This window comes from Crinia signifera, chromosome 4, assembly GCF_055691185.1.
Source record: "Crinia signifera chromosome 4, ASM5569118v1, whole genome shotgun sequence".
NCBI lineage: Eukaryota > Metazoa > Chordata > Amphibia > Anura > Myobatrachidae > Crinia > Crinia signifera.
In genome coordinates, this window is record NC_139220.1 from 56,951,275 (window position 1) to 56,959,759 (window position 8,485).

General features: G+C 44.0%; 1 non-coding gene and 7 pseudogenes across 1 annotated transcript; all 8 read left to right on the forward strand.

The window, feature by feature from the left end:
* The first annotated feature begins 1,998 nt into the window (after positions 1 to 1,998).
* LOC146077091 (5S ribosomal RNA) lies at positions 1,999 to 2,117 on the forward strand (annotated as a pseudogene).
* A 347-nt stretch (positions 2,118 to 2,464) lies between these two features.
* LOC146077267 (5S ribosomal RNA) lies at positions 2,465 to 2,583 on the forward strand (annotated as a pseudogene).
* Positions 2,584 to 2,926: 343 nt separating this feature from the next.
* Positions 2,927 to 3,045, forward strand: LOC146077092 (5S ribosomal RNA; annotated as a pseudogene).
* A 347-nt stretch (positions 3,046 to 3,392) lies between these two features.
* Positions 3,393 to 3,511, forward strand: LOC146077268 (5S ribosomal RNA; annotated as a pseudogene).
* A 343-nt stretch (positions 3,512 to 3,854) lies between these two features.
* Positions 3,855 to 3,973, forward strand: LOC146077263 (5S ribosomal RNA; annotated as a pseudogene).
* Positions 3,974 to 4,315: 342 nt separating this feature from the next.
* Positions 4,316 to 4,434, forward strand: LOC146077206 (5S ribosomal RNA; annotated as a pseudogene).
* A 346-nt stretch (positions 4,435 to 4,780) lies between these two features.
* On the forward strand, positions 4,781 to 4,899 carry LOC146077216 (5S ribosomal RNA; annotated as a pseudogene).
* A 344-nt stretch (positions 4,900 to 5,243) lies between these two features.
* On the forward strand, positions 5,244 to 5,362 carry LOC146077037 (5S ribosomal RNA). The gene has a single exon (XR_014474417.1). It is a non-coding gene; the product is annotated as a 5S ribosomal RNA (ribosomal RNA).
* Positions 5,363 to 8,485: the final 3,123 nt, after the last annotated feature.

The window sequence follows — 8,485 nt, forward strand, 5'->3', positions numbered from 1 at the left end:
ATAGGCCTCCAAGGCCTCTCCATGCAGGGTGGGCACAAGGTGTCTTACCCACTCCTGTTTGGGCAAATCATGTAGTTTACAAGTCCTCTCAAAAACTTGCAAATGTCCATCAATGTCCCCATTGCTGTCGGCAAACTTGGCAAACTGAATCCGTCCCGCTCGGGGGGTAGCAGCGGACAACGGCGCCCGGCGGACAGCCTGTGGTGCCCGCTCCGCATGCCACATCCGAATGATGAGCATGCGTTCTTGTTCCGTTGCCCTCTCCCCTAATTCCGCTAGCCGATCCGCTAGGCTATCCGCGCCGTGAACCCTGGGACGCGGGGATCCTGGCCCTGCTAGGGAATGTTGGGAAACATGGCTGCTGCTAGAGGGGGCGGGGCTTGTGAGTCTCACCGGGTCCAGATGAAAGTCCTCTGTGTGGCTGTCCTCCTGGACACGGTCACCATCAGCGTGCTGCACCTCCTCCCGACTCGACTCCTCCAAGCGCTTGAGCGCCGCCCTCATTTCGTTTACAGTTGCTTTGGAAGGGATATCCACACCCTTCTCCCGACACACGATCTCGAGGTCATCCTACGACATTCCACTGAAGTCCGCCATCTTGCGCGTTCTCCTGGCTGCAGTTACTCCTCCCTGAGTAACTCGGCTTCTCCAATCGGGTGACTGAAGAGCCGCCTGGGTTATCCCACCGGCTTGCCACCAATTTCTGTGACCGGACGCCTGCCCTTAGCTCTGGCTACGCCCTTCGGGTCCACAGATAGCGGTTCCTGGTCTCACGGGACCTGGCCAATAGGGGATTCCCTGTTACCGTCAGTAACCGCCTGTTACTGACTCCACCCACTACGCAGTGGGCGGGGTTATCGCTGCCACCACCAGACTCCTACTACGTGGCATCTGGAACCACGGATACCTCCTCAGGCCCAACCGCTGGCCCTGAGTACTACCTGCGTCGACACACTGCTGGCGTCGACTGGTCCCCCACTGGTCACGGACCAGACCTCTGCTTTGGTAGCTGGCAGAGCGGAGACTCGGAGACGCTGGATGCTATGCCCAGAACAGCCGGAGAACGGAATTATTGCAATTAATTCTGTTGGTCACAGATGAAGCAGACTTCTTGGGCAAAAGATGGTTTATTTGCTCAAGTAGAAGCTCTGAAGAGAGCCCTCTCCTAGGTCCCTAGGAGGTACAGCATACAAGTGATGTTACAGCATTCAGATACAGGCAGAAGTACAACAACTTGGGCTCACAGGCCCTGCTTATAAGGACAGAAAACACACTGACATTGTCAGATCCTCCCCCATACATTTACAATTTGCATCTCAATCTGACATGTTACTTCTAGTGCATAAAGAACCAAGATTACATACTACAAAGGATGAGTCCAATTTCCTTAGCATATATAAATTCCAGGAACAGGGGATATATTTATCTCCTGGACATGTTTACATAAACACAAATGTCTGCATTACCAACACCTGGCACACAGGATGGCCTGGGTTCAGTGACCCATCACATATAGTACATAAATTTCCTTATCACCTTTTACACAGGGCTTCAGACACAGAGCCTACTCCCTGCTGTGTATTGGACACTCACAGACCTTCTGACAGTTTAGCATCTCATTTCCTCATCACCAAGATTTGCTAAATTCCTCCCCCCCAGAAATGTACAAAGTGCATTGTAAGTCCAGAATGCATTCCTCAATATTCAATACAATATACCCAATATATGATGCAGTCCTAGCTCAGTGCTACTCATACAGTTTAAAACATGTCAAGTGCCCTTGTCCTGGATAACGGCAAAGCACGGAGAGTTAACCCCTTCAGTGCTGTAGCCGCCATTAACCCCGTGTGCCGGGCTCTCCGGCCACAACTAGGTCCTGTAGGTCTTTTTACATTACCAACACATGATTTTTTCTCTACAACAATACCGTTTGTAAACGTATTGATTAGATTACTTGTAGATAGAAGTAGAAGAGGAAAAACAATGTGATCGATTTTCACCTACAGCCATACCACACAGGATAAGCCCAATCTCGTCTGATCTTGGCAGCTAAGCAGTGTTGAGCCTGATTAGTACTTGGGTGGGAGACCACATGGGAACCTCAGGTGCTGTAGGTTTTTTGACATTACTGGCAAATGCTTTTATTTCCCCAGCTATTCAAATTGAAAACTTTTTTAGGGATTACAACTAGAGAGAATTGGAGGAGGTCAAACATACTCTATAGCCCTCATCTAATTCTTTACTACACTGTTTAGGCCCAATTCCAACTGCTTGTGGCAGCTAAACAGTGTTGTTTCTGGTCAGTAGTTTTTTTTGACCACCTGCTAATACTAGGTCCTTTAGGTCTTTTTACATTACCAACTTATGATTTTTTCTCTACAACAATACAGTTTTGAGACGTATTCATTAGATTATTTGTAGATAGAAGTACAGTAGAAGAGGGCAAACAATGTGACTGATTTTCACCTACAGTCATACCACACTGGATAAGCCCAATCTCCTCCATTCTTGGCAGCTAAGTAGTGTTGGGCCTTGTTAGTACTTGGGTGGGAGACCACATGGGAACACCAGGTGCTGTAGGTTGTTTGATTTTACTGGCAAATGCTTTTATTTCCCCAGCTATTCAAATTGAAAACTTTTTTAGGGATTACTATTAGAGAGAATTGGAAGAGTTCAAACATACTCTATAGCCCTTATCTAATTCTTTACTACACTGTTTAGGCCCAATTCCAACTGCTTGTGGCAGCTAAACAGTGCTGTTCCTGGTCATTAGTTTTTTTTTGACCACCTGCTAATACTAGGTCCTGTAGGTCTTTTTACATTACCAACACATGATTTTTTCTCTACAACAATACCGTTTGGAAACATATTGATTAGATTACTTGTAGATAGAAGTAGAAGAAGAAAAACAATGTGATCGATTTTCACCTACAGCCATACCACACAGGATAAGCCCAATCTCGTCTGATCTTGGCAGCTAAGCAGTGTTGAGCCTGATTAGTACTTGGGTGGGAGACCACATGGGAACCTCAGGTGCTGTAGGTTTTTTGACATTACTGGCAAATGCTTTTATTTCCCCAGCTATTCAAATTGAAAACTTTTTTAGGGATTACTACTAGAGAGAATTGGAGGAGGTCAAACATACTCTATAGCCCTCATCTAATTCTTTACTACACTGTTTAGGCCCAATTCCAACTGCTTGTGGCAGCTAAACAGTGTTGTTTCTGGTCAGTAGTTTTTTTTGACCACCTGCTAATACTAGGTCCTTTAGGTCTTTTTACATTACCAACTTATGATTTTTTCTCTACAACAATACAGTTTTGAGACGTATTCATTAGATTATTTGTAGATAGAAGTACAGTAGAAGAGGGCAAACAATGTGACTGATTTTCACCTACAGTCATACCACACTGGATAAGCCCAATCTCCTCCATTCTTGGCAGCTAAGTAGTGTTGGGCCTTGTTAGTACTTGGGTGGGAGACCACATGGGAACACCAGGTGCTGTAGGTTGTTTGATATTACTGGCAAATGCGTTTATTTCCCCAGCTATTCAAATTGAAAACTTTTTTAGGGATTACTATTAGAGAGAATTGGAAGAGTTCAAACATACTCTATAGCCCTCATCTAATTCTTTACTACACTGTTTAGGCCCAATTCCAACTGCTTGTGGCAGCTAAACAGTGCTGTTCCTGGTCAGTAGTTTTTTTTTGACCACCTGCTAATACTAGATCCTGTAGGTCTTTTTACATTACCAACACAAGATTTTTTCTCTACAACAATACAGTTTATAAAAGTATTCATTAGATTACTTGTAGATAGAAGTAGAAGAGGGCAAACAATGTGAGTGATTTTCATCTACAGCCATACCACACTGGATAAGCTCATTCTCGTCTGATCTTGGCAGCTTAGCAGTGTTGAGCCTGGTTAGTACTTGGTTGGGAGACCACATGGGAACACCAGGTGCTGTAGGTTTTTTGACATTACTGGCAAATGCATTTATTTCCCCAGCTGTTCAAATTGAAAACTTTTTTAGTTATTACTACTAGAGAGAATTGGAAGAGGTCAAACATACTCTATAGCCCTCATCTAATTCTTTACTACACTGTTTAGGCCCAATTCCAACTGCTTGTGGCAGCTAAAAAGTGTTGTGCCTGGTCAGTAGTTTTTCTTGACCACCTGGTAATACTAGGTCCGGTAGGTCTTTTTACATTACCAACACATGATTTTTTTTCTACAACAATACAGTTTGGAAATGTATTCATTAGATTACTTGTAGATAGAAGTAGAAGAGGGCAAACAATGTGACTGGTTTTTACCTAAAGCCATACCACACTGGATAAGCCCAATCTCGTCTGATCTTGGCAGCTAAGAAGTTTTGGGCCTGGTTAGTACTTGGGTGGGAGACCACATGGGAACACCAGGTGCTGTAGGTTTTTTGAAATTACTGGCAAATGCTTTTATTTCCCCAGCTATTCAAATTGGAAACTTTTTTTGGGATTACTACTAGAGACAATTGGAAGAGGTCAAACATACTCTATAGCCCTCATCTAATTCTTTACTACACTGTTTAGGCCCAATTCCAACTGCTTGTGGCAGCTAAACAGTGTTGTGCCTAGTCAGTAGTTTGTTTTTTTGACCACCTGCTAATACTAGGTCCTGTAGGTCTTTCTATATTACCAACACATGATTTTTTTCTCTACAACAATACAGTTTGGAAACGTATTCATTAGATTACTTGTAGATAGAAGTAGGAGAGGGCAAACAATGTGATTGGTCTTCACCTACAGCCATACCACACTGAGTAAGCCCAATCTCGTCTGATCCTGGCAGCTAAGCAGTGTTGGGTCTGGTTAGTACTTGGGTAGGAGACCATATGGGAATACCAGGTGCTGTAGGTTTTTGACATTACTGGCAAATGCTTTTTATTTCCCTAGCTATTCAAATTGAAAACTTTTTTTGTGATTACTACTAGAGAGAATTGGAAGATGTCAAACAGACTCTATAGCCCTCATCTAAATCTTTACCACACTATTAAGGCCCAATTTCAACTGCTTTTGGCAGCTAAATAGTGTTGTGCCAGGTTAGATGTTTTATTTGATACCACCTGCTAATATCAGTTCCTGCATGTCTTTTTACATTACCAACACATGCTTTTCTTCTATCCAGGAATACAGTTTGGAAACTTTTTCATTAGATTACTTGTATATAGAAGTAGAAGACACAAGCAAAGTGATTGCGCTTCACCTACAGCCATACCACACTGGATAAGTCCAATCTCGTCTGATCTTGGCAGCTAAGCATTGTTGGGCCTGGTTAGTACTTGGGTGGGAGACCACATGGGAACACCTGGTGCTGTAGGTTTTTAGACATTACTGGCAAATGCTTTTATTTCCCCAGCTATAGAATTTAAAAAAAATATTAGGACCTGCTAATACTTGGTCATGTAGGTCTTTTTACATTACCAACACATTATTTTTCTCTACAACAATAAAGTTTGGAAACTTATTCAGTAGATTACTTGTAGATAGAAGTAGAAGAGGTCAAACAATGTGAATGGTTATATCCTACAGCTGTACCACACTGGATAAGCCCAATCTCATTCGATTTTGGCAGCTTAGCAGTGTTGGGCTTGGGTGGGAGACCACATGGGAACACCAGGTGCTGTAGGTTTTTGACATTAATGGCAAATGCTTTTATTTCCCCAGCTATTCAAATTGAAAACTTTTTTAGGGATTACTACTAGAGAGAATTGGAAGAGGTCAAACATACTCTATAGCCCTCATCTAATTCTTTACTACACTGTTTAGGCCCAATTCCAACTGTTTGTGGCAGCTAAACAGTGTTGTGCCTGGTCAGTTTTTTTTTTTTACTACCTGCTAATACTAGGTCCTGTTTGTCTTTTTACATTACCAATACATTATTTGGTACTTGTTTCCTACCACATTTTCAATTGTATGGCATCTTATGCATTGTATTGCATTGCATGCCATATAGCCGCATTCGATGCGATTCTGGGCCCCCTATACGATTTTTAACTGTATAAGCATCCTAATTGGTGTTTACAATGTTAATTGCACCCCCACGCCACCCCCAATATGAATGCCAACCAGAAGCGTGGGGAGCACAGCGATCCAGCGAGGGGCGGTGGTACGCGTCCTCCGACCTTTTCATACCCCCACTATCCACGTCGGCGTGGAGTTGACATCAGATAGTGTGGCGAGCGCACTCCCGCATTCGGCCACGCTCAGGTTTCCAAACAAAGCCGGCTCGTGGATAGCTCAGGGACAGATGGCAGTGGGGACTGGGGCCGCCCATGGGAACACCCAGCATTTTATGGGCATCCCCATGAAAACGCTGGGTGTTCCCATGGCTACACAGGCAGGCCGATGCCTGCCGAGGGAACATCACCTGCCCTGTCTTCCTCCCGGCGGCAAAGTTGGTTTACACTGACTATTAGTTGCGAAGGCAGAAGAAAGCAAATCATTTCTTCTGCTGCACAAAGATGCAAGGCGACATAAAGAGGGGAGGAGTCTGTGGTGCTACGTAAGATGCGATCCTCGCAGCTTAACAAACCAACCAGAATCCTCTACAATACACAAAGTTGGGATGTGAATATGAATGGTCAGTCATTTCTACATTTATTGGACAGCAACCAGGCCTGCCATCAGACCATACGAGAGGAAGCTGGGCATACAGTATAGACAAAATTGGTAATGTGTTACGCTATGGTAGAAGGGGGGTAAAACTATCTGAATTAAGAAGGTGAGTGCTAGGGGCTGAACTGGTGTTATTGATAGTGCTGCACCTAGGGGGTAATGACCTAGTTAAAGTAAAGTACCTCAAGCAAGTCAAGTCCATACAAGTCAAGTTGGCATGGGATAAGATATGCTATAGCTCTGCATAAGTTTTCAGGTCCGGAATCATCCCCAGGCTGGCATGGCAGGGGGTCAAGAAGAGAACTTGCATTGATAAAGCAAGGAAAAAACTAAACACAGACATTAAGAAGCACCATACAGTATGCGGCAACATATCTGCGGTAGAGGTTGGTATTTGTACAGGATGGACGGTACATTTGTCCGATGATAGAATTAACCTATTTAACAAAACATTGCAGGAGGCACTTCAAGGAGCTGGGGTGGGGGCTGTGGTCCTTAGGCTATCCTGAGATCCTTGGTTGGCAGAAAAAAGCAAAGCACAGTAAATGAGGGAAGCCAGCAGATTTAATCATGGTAAAGGCAGATACACCCAAGGTGGCTCCAACTTTGGACTTTTTGGCTAGCAAGCTGTGTTCCAAAAGCTGGTTCTTTAGGGGGCATAATTGCAGTGCCTACAGGGTAGGTGGGACACATAACACTGGTGATGTATGGTGGTCTTGACCGCTGCTTATATCCTGTCCATGCAATATTTTGATGCTGTAAAACAAAGCTGTGACTTTCTGTCCAAACATTAGGCCTGATTCCGGCTGAGTTGTAGTTTTGCAATTACTTGCAGAAATACAACTCCCGAGACCAGCATGCGGAGGCTGCCAAGCACAGGCCAAGGCTGCCCCACGTGCTGTATCCCCCCTTGAAGTGCAATTGCAAAATATTGCGATTACATTGCTATTATGTGAGCGCTTGGATACATAGAGAAATACTTGCATTTTAAATATAGCCCTCTGGCTGTGAAGCCAGTCACTGGCTGCAGTGCCGGTGCCAGGCACCGGAGCGCCCCAGGCAGGGGGGTGCCCCGGCGCTCACCCGCTCCACAGGTGGGTGGAGGGTTAATGTGGCCGCTGTGCTGCTTTGGGGGGGGGGGGGGCGCAGCGTGCGGGCGAGCTGGCTAGCTCAGCGGGCGGGGCGAGCTGGCTCAGCAGGCGGGAGTTTAATTGTAAACAAAAAAAGGGAAAGAAACTCGGGTGGGGTGCACTCTTAATCCCCAATCTAAATGGCTCAGCTGCTCGAAAAAAGTTTTACATATTTTTTATTTTTTAATGCCAAGTGAAAAAGTTTAAAAAATTTTTTTTAAAAAGGTTTTTTAAGGTTTATTTATATTTTAATGTGCTTTGATTATATTAATACAATCTGATGCTGCGCAAAAAAATAATTAAATAAAGTAATTTTTGTTGTATATTTTTAAGCTATTCTTATACAAATAATTTATGTATATACAAAAATATATACCTCTATTTGCGAATAATTTATTAGACAATAATGATGGGGCTGGTATCAAAAATTGGTGCAATAAATTCTCATGTGTGTATCACTACATTGTTCATTTAATCAGATGAATATCAAAGCAAGGTAATGCCACAAATTAGATACAATTGTGTCGTGAAACAATCAAGAAACTATGTTTCAATGTGAGAACCAGTCAATTGCACGGTTTTTAACTTTAAATAAATGAAGGGGAAAAGGGGGGAGAGACCAAGATCCCGCTGCAAAAGCTAAGCCGGCACTGACAGCGCACGGCTGCCTTGCAGGGAGAGGTCTACGTTACCAGCCC